This window comes from Saccostrea cucullata, unplaced genomic scaffold (genome assembly GCF_032062105.1).
Source record: "Saccostrea cucullata isolate Sc308-1 unplaced genomic scaffold, CSIRO_AGI_Scuc_v1 ctg15857, whole genome shotgun sequence".
Lineage (NCBI taxonomy): Eukaryota > Metazoa > Mollusca > Bivalvia > Ostreida > Ostreidae > Saccostrea > Saccostrea cuccullata.
In genome coordinates this window covers 1-13,332 of record NW_026941589.1, presented here as the reverse complement: position 1 = coordinate 13,332, position 13,332 = coordinate 1, and the positions used below count along the sequence as shown (strand labels likewise).

The 13,332-nt window shown below is 35.2% G+C and overlaps 1 long non-coding RNA gene across 1 annotated transcript; it reads left to right on the top strand.

Annotated features, from left to right (window-relative positions):
* Positions 1–796: 796 nt before the first annotated feature.
* LOC134258123 (uncharacterized) lies at positions 797–1,349 on the top strand. The gene is made up of 2 exons (XR_009990085.1): positions 797–975; positions 1,138–1,349. It is a non-coding gene; the product is annotated as an uncharacterized LOC134258123 (long non-coding RNA).
* Positions 1,350–13,332: the final 11,983 nt, after the last annotated feature.

Genomic DNA, 13,332 nt, shown 5'->3' with positions numbered 1-13,332 from the left:
CCATGCCCTTATTCAAGGGGAGATAATTCAGAAATAGTGAAAATTTGGTGGTATGTTTTAAAAATCTTCTTCTCAAGAACCACTTTGCCAGGAAACTTGAAACTTATAGGGAAGCATCTTCAGGTAGTGTAGATTCAAGTTTGTTCAAATCATGACCCCAGGGGGTAGGGTGGGGCGAAAATGGCCGAACAAAGTTTTATATAGGAATATATAGGAAAAATCTTTAAAAATCTTCTTCTCAAGAACCACTGGGCCAGGAAAGATGAAACTCAGGTAGAATCATCCCCATGTAGTGTAGATTCAAGTTTGTTCAAATCATGACCCCTGGGGGTAGGGTGGGGCCACAATGGCAGATAAAAGTTTTACATAGGAATATAGGAAAAATCTTTAAAAATCTTCTTCTCAAGAACCATTGAGACGGGAAAGATGAAACTCATGTGAAATTATCCTCAGGTAGTGTAGATTCAAGTTTGTTCAAATCATGACCCCCGGGGATAGGGTGTTGCCAAAAATGGCCGACCATAGTTTTACATAGGAATATATAGGGAAACCTTTTAAAATCTTCTTTTCAAGTACTTCAAAGCCATGATTAGTAATATTTATATGGAATCATCCTCAGGTAATGTAGATTCTAGTTCATTCAAATCATGATCCCCTGGGGGGTAAAAATTCAACCCCCTCCCATCCTCAGTAAATTTTCAGTTATGATCTGATATGTGCTTTTTCCTAGCCGTTGTGCTCAGGTGAGCGCTGTGGCCCCTGGGCCTCTTGTTTAATTTCATATTATTATTATGAAACATAAGATGAGTCTTTTTTGGTATATATAGTGTCTTGGTGAATGTGGAACAAATGGTTTTAAAACAAGAACGCTAAACTGTGTCTGGTCCAAAACCAAGCTTCACGCAGGACGCCATTGTACCTCTGTGAAAAGACCAAAGACGATAAAATTGTGCAAAATGGAAAGCTGTCTTGAAAGTGAGTTCTCCTGACTATACATGTATATAAACCAAGTATTTTTTGAAGTCTGAAGTTATTTGGGGTTTATTTTACATTTACATTTCTCTGAAGGATTACATAAAGTAAATATACATGTATGCACATGCATGATTTGATGTTATATCTTTGTTTCATTTTCAGAATGTGCAGACAAGTCAGAATATTGCAGCGTTGTGAAGATAATGAAATTTTGTAAATTTACTAACTTTCGCAGGAACTGTTGTTTATCCTGTCAGGGTTCTTGACTCCCATTTATTAGATACTGAATTACTAATCAAGCTACCTCAGCTCATATGTTTGTTTTTATTATTGACATAATGTCAAACATGACGAGTAAACTTATAATATTTCCATTTCTATTTGTTTTCTCTGTGAAAACTTTGAAAGTTAGTTGAGTTGATGTCTCGTCTACCGGAATGTAAATTTTGCCAAGCGCTAGGTTCGGAGCTAAAGAGGCCAAATATGGCAAATACATGTATGCATGTAAAGAGCTCGGTTCATTTTATGCATAGAACGGCTTTGTCGATATACCAATTTATTGACCAACACTTTATGTCCTATTTTAAACATCAAAATAAAGTAGAGAGTGAGACTTAGTACTTTCATTTCCTATTAAAATTTTTCTCCCTAAACTCAAGGTCTTGGAAGGCAGGCTTTATGGAATTGCAATATTCTTGAATTTTAATTTAAACAGGTATATTTGAGTATTTTCAAAGAAGAAAAATAATATGAGCGAACCCTCGGATCTAAAAACTTAGCATATCTTGAAATCCTCAGAAACAGTTCTATCATTTCCAACTCGGGCACGTAGCAACAGGGGGGACCAGGGGGGCCTGCCCCCCCCCCCCCCCTTTTTTTGCCAACAATACTTTTAATATTAAAAATGTTAATTGAAAGGCTGGTTGCCCCCCCCCCCCCCCCCAGTTTATACTAAAGCAAAGTAATATGAAGAAAATATAGTACTGTAAGCTTTAACCAGAAGTCTCTGTCGAGACTGTAGCTCTACTGGTTTTTACTTATCAAAAACCATTGCACTATTTTATGTATCTTTGTGTAGTCTACTTGTGTGCCAACTTATTTTGAAATCAAACTAAAACTGAGAAGGAGTAGCGTTTTAAAGGAATTTCACAGAAAATTCTATTTTTAGTAACAATGGTAACACCGTTCACCGAAATCAAAAACCGATGCACTATTCTATGTATCTTAGTGTAGTCTACTTGTGTGCCAAGTTATACTGAAATCAGACCAAAACTGTAGAAGGAGTAGCGTTTTAAAGGAATTTCACAGAAAATTCTATTTTTAGTAACCATGGCAACACCGTTCATCGAAATCAAAAACCGATGCACTATTCTATGTATCTTAGTGTAGTCTACTTGTGTGCCAAGTTATATTGAAATCAGACCAAAACTGTAGAAAGAGTAGCGTTTTTAAGGAATTTCACAGAAAATTCTATTTTTAGTAACCATGGCAACACCGTTCATCGAAATTAAAAACCGATGCACTATTCTATGTATCTTAGTGTAGTCTACTTGTGTGCCAAGTTATACTGAAATCAGACCAAAACTGTAGAAGGAGTAGCGTTTTAAAGGAATTTCACAGAAAATTCTATTTTTAGTAACCAAGGCTACACCGTTCATCAAAATCAAAAAACGATGCACTTTTCTATGTATCTTAGTGTAGTCTACTTGTGTGCCAAGTTATATTGAAATCAGACCAAAACTGTAGAAGGAGTAGCGTTTTAAAGGAATTTCACAGAAAATTCTATTTTTAGTAACCATGGCAACATTGTTCATCGAAATCAAAAACCGATGCACTATTCTATGTATCTTAGTGTAGTCTACTTGTGTGCCAAGTTATATTGAAATCAGACCAAAACTGTAGAAGGAGTAGCGTTTTAAAGGAATTTCACAGAAAATTCTATTTTTAGTAACCATGGCAACACCGTTCATCGAAATTAAAAACCGATGCACTATTCTATGTATCTTAGTGTAGTCTACTTGTGTGCCAAGTAATATTGAAATCAGACTAAAATTGTAGGAGGAGTAGCGTTTTGAAAAATTGTCCCAGACAGACGGACAGACAGACAGACAGACAGACAGACGGACGACTGACGCATTACTATCGCATAAGCTCTTCTGATCTCTGACCAGTAGAGCTAAAAATGGACAAAAATAAAGTATTTGCGGACAGACAGGCAGAGGGACGAACAGGGCAAAAAGTATATACCACAGATTCTTTGAAAATGAGGGCTAAATTAAGACGTACTTAATGCAGTTCGATCCTCGGGTTAAAGCATTCATAAAATAAGACAGTAAATGGTTAACTACGCAAAAAAAATCTCTTAATTCTCGAAGTAACAATATTAAATATTTTAAAGAATAAAAAAAATATAGGAATTTCAGGTTAGCCTAGCTGTCAAACTTTGGTGAGTCGTTCGTTTAATTAGAACCTAACCCGCTTTTTCCTCCAATCAGCAGCTGCTAAATTTTCTATTAAGTTGATCATTTAATTGTTAAAGGCAGAGATTTTAAGCACTGCCTTCAAAAATACCTGGTGTGGGTACCCTGTCAATCAAGTGCATGAAGGTCCATCATTGGATGCTGGAACTTGATTGACACTTACTTACTGGACTCTGTGTATACCCTGAACACCTTGTTTGGGACTCTTGGTGACCTTCTAATTAACATTTGACCCTTTGATATTTACTGAACATAGTATACAGAAACTGAATAACTATGAAATTTTTTGATTATATATGAATTAAATATACCTTTAGTATTTGAAAGGATTATAATATAATATGCATTAAAAAAAATAACCTTTGGTACATAAAACTTTTTTTTTCAAATGAAATTTCGATTTTTAATTTCTATATGCTAAATGGTAAACCTAAAGTGAAATGTTATTAATTAAGTTCAGAGAAGCGCTGTGTGAAGTACTAGTAATTAGATTTAAAAATAATGTTTCTAATCATGGGTCACTTAATATGATTTCCTTTTTAAATCAAATAAGAATTCACAAGCAATCTTTTTTTAAAACGTATCATGGTGACAAAGCTTTATCAAGGTTATGATAAATCTGGATTTTTTTTAGTAAAATGTAGTTAACACGGCTCTTTTTTCATTTAAAAGGTGGGATCCTGGGGATGAATGAATTAAGTCTAATTTGGTTGTTACAGGAGTTTTTTTTTAATTTACAGATCCACTAACATCTAAAACTATCTTTGTTTTAATATTTGAATTTAGAGTATGATATCATAATATTTTTTTTTTTCAAATGGGTAGGGGTGTTTTCAAACAGTCAAAATAAATCAATATATGATTGAAAAACCCTTTTACTACTAATTTTAAAATTGTCTCAAAATCCTCAACACAGGTAAAGTTTGACACCTGGGGTATTTCACTGTGTATTAAATCACTTTATGTGTATAGGGATTAGGAGACAGATGACCACAGGTAGACTTCTAGCCCCCAAGGCATTCACACCTGTACAAAATAAGCCCCTCCCTCACCTGGAATTTACCACCCGGTAAAAAGTCTCTGCCTTAAAGATTTTATGTTTATGCAGTAACTCCGCGGGCTGACTACTAAGCCAATGAAAAAGCGCGATAGGTTCTAAGTAAGTTAGATCATATTAAGTAAAATTTTAGTGGTTAAGAAGGGGGCTCGGTCGCTTCGCTCCCTCCGTCCCTTCTTAACCACTAAAATTTTACTTAATATGATCTAACTATTACCTAAACTATTAAACATACTATTATTAAAGTAATTTTGAGGAATACATTGACAAAACAATTATCGGACGGATCTACAAATACACTTAAAAAATCCAAGCTGGAAAATATCAAGTCAGCATAATTATTTGAGAAGATCTGACAAATCGGAAAAAAAGTTATTTGAAAAGGGCGAAAATTCTTAATAATTTGGGAAATTGAGAGCTGTTTATTTTTAGCGATAAAAAACCCCATTTCCTTTTTTAGAACCGAAACTAGAACTAGCGGGTTACAGATCGAATTCGGTTTTTTATTCGATGATTGTGATGTTTATTGACGTTATCATTATTACATGTGAATGATTCAAATGATGGAATGGACTACGTATTCTATTTTTGTTCTTTAGATATATTGAAAATGTAATTGTGGTCAGGTAGATGGCTGGGGGATTTAGCATTTGTGTGTCAGTGTTATGGGTTGTTTACGTGCTATCAACTCATTTTTTTATTATGAAAAGCTCAACTCGAAATTTTTTGGACTCGACGGAATATTAAAGAAACCTTACGATGGTAACTTAGCCAGTGATAATGCTTTTTTCACATACATTCAAGTATATCCCCTCAGACAGGGAACATCAGAAAATCAGACAGACCATGCACACTCATCGAATTCGAATCAGGTTAATCAGGTTAATCGTGATTTTAATATCTCGCGTAACACCCAAGAAAACAATGAAAGGCGATATAGGCCAATAGCACAATGTACTGAAATATGTAGCATAAACGACCAACATGTTTTAGTTTGTAACGGGCAGCATATACCTCGGCAGTTTCTGAACCTACCACCACCTCCACCACCTGTGAACTTTCCTCGATTATCACCAACTATTATCGTGGGAAACCCCCCAGTGCAGGCTCCGGATACTTCAGGTACAGTGTCGGCTTACAGACACTTCTTTTGTATGTAAGGCACTATACCTTCTTATTTTTGCCACAAGGTACGTTACTCCATTTTAACTCATCCACCTCACACCTATGGAACGCCAAATTATCATATATTCTAATATTTGTACTTATCTTCAAATAATTCACGGACGTATCAACAGGGGGGGGGGGGGCTGGCCCCCTCCCCACTTTTTTTGCCAACAATACTTTTACTATTGAAAATGTTCATTTAAAGGCTGGTTGCCCCCCCACTTTACACTAAAGTAAAGTAATATGAAGGAAATATAGTATTGTAAGCTTAAAAAATGGTTATCGAAAGGAATTGTTAGTGAAAAAAGTTTGCCTCTACCCCCCCCCCCCCCCCCCCCCCCCCCAAACCACGAAATAGGATTTTCGACGTTGGGCAGATGTCTTTTTTTTTTTCAGTGGCTGCCTCCCCCCCCCCCCACTTTCAAAATCGATGCTATGTGTCTGAATAATTGCACCTATCCTCAATTAATTGTGCCTATCTTCAAATGAATTGAAGATTATTGAAGATTATAGGTATGTAATAGTTATTGTATATTTATTATGGTGTATCCTGAGTTATTTGGACGAAGGGCGGTGACGAGTGCGAAGCACGAGTCTCCGCCCTTCGTCCAAATAAATCAGGATACACCATAATAAACATTCAATAACTTTCTTGTATCATGGCCAATCAAACGTCATGTCACAGATTTTCAGCATGATTTTTAATTACACCAATAGAAAATGTAGTTTTTGTCAGGTGACCGCATGGATAATCTCTCCTTTCTGTCAGTATTTTTATTAAACATTTTATGTGCGTGTGTTCATGAGAAAGGACGTCGGATTGCAGCATCCCAGCACATCCCCCCCCCCCTGGATTTTAGAGTGTGGTGCAAAGGGTTTTTTCCTTGTCAACTGTTTTTGGAGGCCCCCTTTCTTTTAAATGTAGCTACGGACTTAAAGTGGCCGGTGTGATTCTGTGCATGAGTGCTGGGGGCACCGACCTGGAGCCTCCCCCTTTCAAAAATTGCTGTGTTCGCCCTTGGATTGTTAATGAAGTTCACAAGAAAACCTTTAGATATCAAAGAAGAAAAATTCGAAGTTGAAGAAGGGAAATTCAAGTGTTATTCGAAAATAAAGAAAAAAGATACCCGTTGATCATTTGACATATTCGAGAGCTGTCGTATTCACGAAAACGCTGTGTCAGGGTTAATTACTCTTCATCTGTGGATGCAGTACAGCGTAAGCCCTATATTACAATAGGTGGGATATTTTAATATATTTCTGTGTGGAATTCATATCAAGAATTTGATTTCGCGTTGCTGTGGATTGAATATTTGAAGAGTTCCGTAAAATCATTTCGTAGTTTGGGATATATACGTACTGTAATTTATGTGAAAGACTTTTATTTCGCTTGCAGAATTTTTTGCATATTACAAAGCCCATTCATTCTGTAATTTAGATTCAATATACTTGTAATTTAAAATGATAATATCGCCTTGGTGTTCAATAATTTATTTACACGGCACAGTTTTTGCTGGCTCCGCCCATATACATGGCACAGTTTTTTCTGGATACGCCCATCGGTGTATCTCCAGTTATTGTACACTTGACTTCAAAGGAAAAACACCGCAGCCATGATACAAAATTGAATTAAAGATAGATACAATTGAATTGAAGATAGGTGTAATATTAGTTACATAGTCTTTTAGTGACTAGGTATGGGATGATACCTGGTTAGTAAATTTCATACCTGACTCAGCTCCGTCTCGCCAGGTATGAAATTTACTAACCAGGTATCATCCCATACCCAGTCATTAAAAGACTATGTAACTAATAATACGTATCTCTTAATAATTATACCTAGGTACGAATGAATTATACCTATCTTTAATGGAATTATACTTATCTTCAATTCAATATTAAAGGAAGGTTCAATTGTACCTATCTTTAAATCAATTGTACATATCTTCAAATGAATAAGAGATAGGTACAATTCAATTATACCTATCTTTAATTGATTTGAATATACAATTGATTTGAAGATAGGAAAAATTCAATGAATTGAAGATAGGTATAATTGAAACTATCTTTAATTACTAAAATATTGGCAATAATAATTACTCTCTTTATCATACGTCATTTCCGGTGTCATATAGTGAGACTTCCGCCATAGTGAGACTTCCCCCTGGAAGTCTGGCTATATAGTGAGTCTTCCCCCTGGGGGGAAATATGGCTATATAGTGAGACTTTCCCCCATAATGACCATAGTGAGTCTTCCCCCTTCGGTTTTCGGTTTGGATTTTATATACATTGACATAATTAAATATTTATTGTATGCTTTAGGAACCTTTTAACTTTTATAAATTTTATGAAGTATTTTTAGGATTTGTATTTCATTTTGAAAATTTTGCGTTATATTAATGAAATTACATCACTGTAAAATCAAATAAGATGGATTTGAGTTCTAATACACTTTAAATCAAATTCTGACTGTCATGCATATTTTAGCAAAGGCACCGGATGCATGGATTGGGTTTAACCCCCCCCCCTTTTTTTTTTATTTATGACCGGAAAAATTGCATGAAAATGTGTGCATCCCCTGCTCATCACACCCATACATCAATTCATAAAACTAATTTTTCATTTTGGTCGTGTTTTAAGAATTATCTATTTAAAGATATTTTATTAAACTGGGTTTGAACGATTGGATGTTTGAATACACGTGTTAAAAATACGTAAAATTAAAAAAAATATATATTTACTGCAGTGCAATTGTCACTTATTTGATTAAACTATTTTGCACTAAAGTCGGAGATGGCTAATTGTCAATTTTAGTGTGTAGATCTGTTTTGTCGCAATTTCATTTTTACACTTTATACGTTGAAACACAGAGCGTGCATGTATGCATCAGTCATTATTTGATTGAGATAAGATATTTGAATATGAATTAAAAAAATAACAAAAATTATTTTATTTCTCGCATAGTCTTAAAGTACTATAATTTTTTTCTTCTTTTCGCTACATTTTTTATTAAATCGGTTGAACCATATCTAATGTGTAAATAGCTAATATTTGTACACAAACAGAAAAACAAACAAACAAACAAAACTATGCTATAATTTTTTTTTATTCAAATGCTGAAAACAATCAGAACATTTCATATAAGTGACTCGTGAACTAATAAAATTATTCGTTATCAATACATGTAAAGGAGAGGGTATACATATTATATATATTATATCATCTCAATGTACATGGATATCAAACAGTTAAAACGATATTCAAACTGTTCATGCATAATAATAAATATATAAATACATGTATATATATGGAAGATAATTTCGTCATAAATTAACACTGTTAATTTTTTTTAAATAATAAAACAATGTTCCGGAAACTATAATAAGAGGGGGAAGTCTCGCTATGAATGGGGGAAGGCTGCCTATAAAGTGAGCCTTCCCCCCGGAAGAACGGCTATATACTGAAACTTCCGTGGGGGAAGTCTCACTATATAGCCAGCCTTCCGGGGGGAAGGCTCACTATATAGCCAGCCTTCCGGGGGGAAGACTCACTATATAGCCAGCCTTCCGGGGGAAGCCTCACTATGGGGGAAGTTTCACTATACGACACCGGTATATGTTTTTCGCTCACTTGTTGATATATATATATATATATATACATGTGTATTTCAATAAGTATATGATGCTTTTTGCACATTTTGAATTTACCTTTATTTCTCCTTTCATCCTCGTTGTCGTCGCTCTGTTGGTTCTGTACGGTTCCCTCAATACAATTGAAGCTAGGTACAATTTGAAGATTGGTTCAATTAAGACATATCCACAAAGGAGGATAGGTACAATTCAATTATACCTAGGTTCAATTCGTTTTGTGTTCATGAAAATAATGAACGTTCCCGTTGTGACAACATTGAACATGGAGGGAAATGCACTGTGCCAGGACAGACGAAAAAATAGGGAAGCATCCTCAGGCAGTTTAGATTCAAATTTACTCAAATCATGACCCCTGGGGGTAGGGCGGGGCCACAATGGCTAATTAAAGTTTTACATAGAAATGTATAGGATAATTCTTTAAAAATCCTCTTCTCAATAATAGCAAAGGCATGATTGATCATATTCATATGGAAGCATTCTCAGGTAGTACAGATTCAAGTTTGTTCAAGCCATAACCCCTGGGGGTAGGGTGGGGCCATAATGTAAGTTCAAATGTAAAGGGCAATAAAGCCACAGGTAGTCGAAGAAATATACAAGCATCCTTAGTTAGTGTAGATTCAGTTTGTTCAAATCATACCCTCTCCTCTTTAAGGATTGGTTGGGACCACTATTGGGTTTGAACTTTTCAATAATAAACTGATTTCTGCTTTTTTCCCTAGCCGTGTTATTCAGGTGAGCGATGTGGCCGATGGGCCTCTTGTTCAATACTGGATTCATTTTTGCTTATTTTCTATCCACAATGCTCAGGTGAACGATGAGGCCCATTGGCCTCTTGTTTCTTAAATAATTTTAGATGACGTGTATAATTACTTTACATAGTTGTTGGTGAATTTCTTACCATAATGGCAAAAACCATGACAGAGGATATTTGTCTCCGAACCAAGCTTCAAACCTCAATGAGAATTGTCGATCAGGTACATCATATTACTCTTTATTACATCTTTAACAGTGAAATACTGTGATATATTTATACCCCCCGCTTGAAAAGCGGGAGGGTATATAGTAATCGTTAATTCCGTCCGTCCGTCCGTCTGTTACGCTTTGGGGTACCCATCTCTTATCCGCAACTCCTCTCATACCACTGAATGAAATTTAATGAAACTTTCACAAAATCTTTATTACATGTTGCCATTGTGCACCTCCTATTTTACTTTTTGATCCGACAGATATTTTGGGTTTCCCGGCCACAGGAAAACATGGACTTTTTCACCAGTTATAACCATATGGGAGGCGGGGGGTATCATTTAGTGAGCTCATCGCTCACAGTACCTCTAGTTATAAATATGAACGCCCTTTCATATGTCATTTAGAAATTGTCACCAAAGTTGATTTTTTTAAAAATAAGATCAATCGTGAATGTCAAGGTCAAGGGGTCAGAATACATAGCATGCTCGGAAATATCTTGGCATAGGTAATGCACATGTGAATATGAAAGCCCGATCTCTTCTCAATTAAAAGTTATAAGGAACATGATGCTCCCATATGGAAACATATCGAAGAATTACATGTTATGTTTTCCTACATGCAATATATTGGTACACAAAGTAAGGTCTTTGAAAAGAAATACGATTGTGAAATATGAAAGCCCTAGTACCACCTGTTCAAAAGATCTAGCCAAGGATAAGTTTTTGAAAGGTAGGTCAAAATATAAGGCCAAAGCAAAGTTGTTGCTTTCTTAAGAAAGGTCTAGTCAAATGTATTACATATGTGAAGGAGGAAAGCCCTAGCCCTAACCGTTCAAAAGTTATAACCCAAAATTTAGTTTTTAAAAAGTAGGTCAAACTACAAGGTCAAAGGGTCAAAGTTCTTGATATCCAATGAATGTCTTGTCACAAGGTGAGGTATGAAAGCCCTAGCAGTGACCTTTCAAAACTTATCGTCAATGTTTTTTTTTTTAAGTAGGTCAAACTCCAAAAGGTCAAAGTTGTCGGTATCCAATGAAAGGTCTAATCTTATAAAAATTACATATGTGAAGAATCAAATCTCTAGCCCTAACTATTCAAAAGTTATAGCCAAGGTTAAAAATTTTTCATAATTGCGGAAATCTCCAAGGTCAAGGTCGAAAGGTCAAAGTTGTTGGTATCTAATAAAAAGTCTTGCCACAGAAAATATATATATGAAATATAAAAATTACGGCCCTTCAAAAGTTATGGTCAAGGTTGTTTTTTTTAAAGTAGGTCAAACTCCAAGGTCAAAGTTCTTGGTATCCAATGAAAGGTCTTTTCACAAGAATTACATATGTGAAATATGAAAGCCCTAGCCCTTACCGTTCAAAAGTTATGGCTGAGGCTAAAGTTTTTTTTTTTCAGAAGTACAGAAATCTCCAAGGTCAAGGTCAAAAGATCAAGGTTATCCAATGAAAGATCTCGCCACAAAAAATACATGTATGAAATATGAGAGTCCTAATATATGCCATTCAAAAGTTAGTGTAAAGCCAACATAAAAGTTTGGAATTTTTGTGTAAAAGTGGGTCAAACTCCAAGGTCAAGGTCAAATTTGGTGGTACCCAAAGAAAGGTCTTGTCACAAGGAATACACATGTGAAATATGAAAGTCATAGCTCCACTGAATCAAAAGTTATGGGCAAGGTTAATGTTTTTCTGACGGACGGACAAACTGACGGACGAATGAGATTTAATGTCCCCTCGCTTTCGCGAAAGCAGGGGACAAAAAAGTTATATTTCACAGTTTACAAGGATATCAAAGTAATATTCTGTTACAATGTGAAATTATTTTTGTCCCGCGCTTTCGCGAAAGCGAGGGAACATTATAAATCTCATTTGTCTATCAGTCTGTCTGTCCGTAGTTCTGACCGGAATGAAAAGAGATAGGGTTTTCTTGTTACAGATGTATATTACCTGTGACAAGACCTTTCTTAATACACTATGATTTTTTACCCCGTGACCTTAACCTTGAAGTTTGAGCTACTTTTAAAACATTTTAACATTAATTTGAATTAGCCATAACTTTTGAATGAGAAGAGATAGGGCTTTCAGATTGAGTACATGTATTAATATTACATGTGACAAGATTTTCATATACATGTATGCAGTTATCATTTTGACCACGTGGCACTGACTTTGAAGCTTGACCTAATTTTCAAAACTTTAACCCTGGTCATGACTTTTGAATGAGAAGAGATATAGAGAGCTTTAGATATGTATTGCCTGTGATAAGACCTTCCTAAATACATTATGATTTTACCCCGTGGCCTTGAAGTTTGACTTAGTGTTAAACTAGAAATATGTCCATAGGACATGAATGCCCCGCCGAGGATATATTAGTAAAGCAACATTAAAATTTGTATTAGTGTATGAAATTTGATCAGAATATCTTGAATAGTGATGCAGCTGAATTGCTTACAATAGTATGTATCAGCATATGAAGTTTGACACTAATTTCATTAAAGTGAGGTCAAGGTCAAAGGAAATACCAAGGTCAAAAACTTGATTCAGTTGAAAAGCTCTGATCAGTAAGTATCAGCAAATGAAGTTGAAAATATAATTATAAATGGTTTCTTTAAAACTGACTTAAACAAAAATGGATAAAAGTGAGGTCAAGGTCAAATGAAAGGTAAAGGTAAAAAACGATGATACACTTTAAATACTTACCTCAATATCTATCAGCTTATGACGTTTGACACTAATTTAGGAAAAGTAAGGTCAAGGTCAAATCAAAGGTCAAGGTCAAAATTGTTGATGCAGTTGCATATCTCTCATCAATATGTATCAACATAAGAAGTTAGAACTAGAGGTACTGTGAGCAATTAGCTCACTAAATGACGCCCCCGCCACCCATATGATTATAATGGAAAAGTCCATGTTTTGTTGTGGCCGGGAAACCCAAAATATGTGTCGGATCAAAAAGTAAAAAGGAGGTGCACAATGGCAATATGTAATAAAGATTCTGTGAAAGTTTCATTAAATTTCACTCAGTGGTATAAG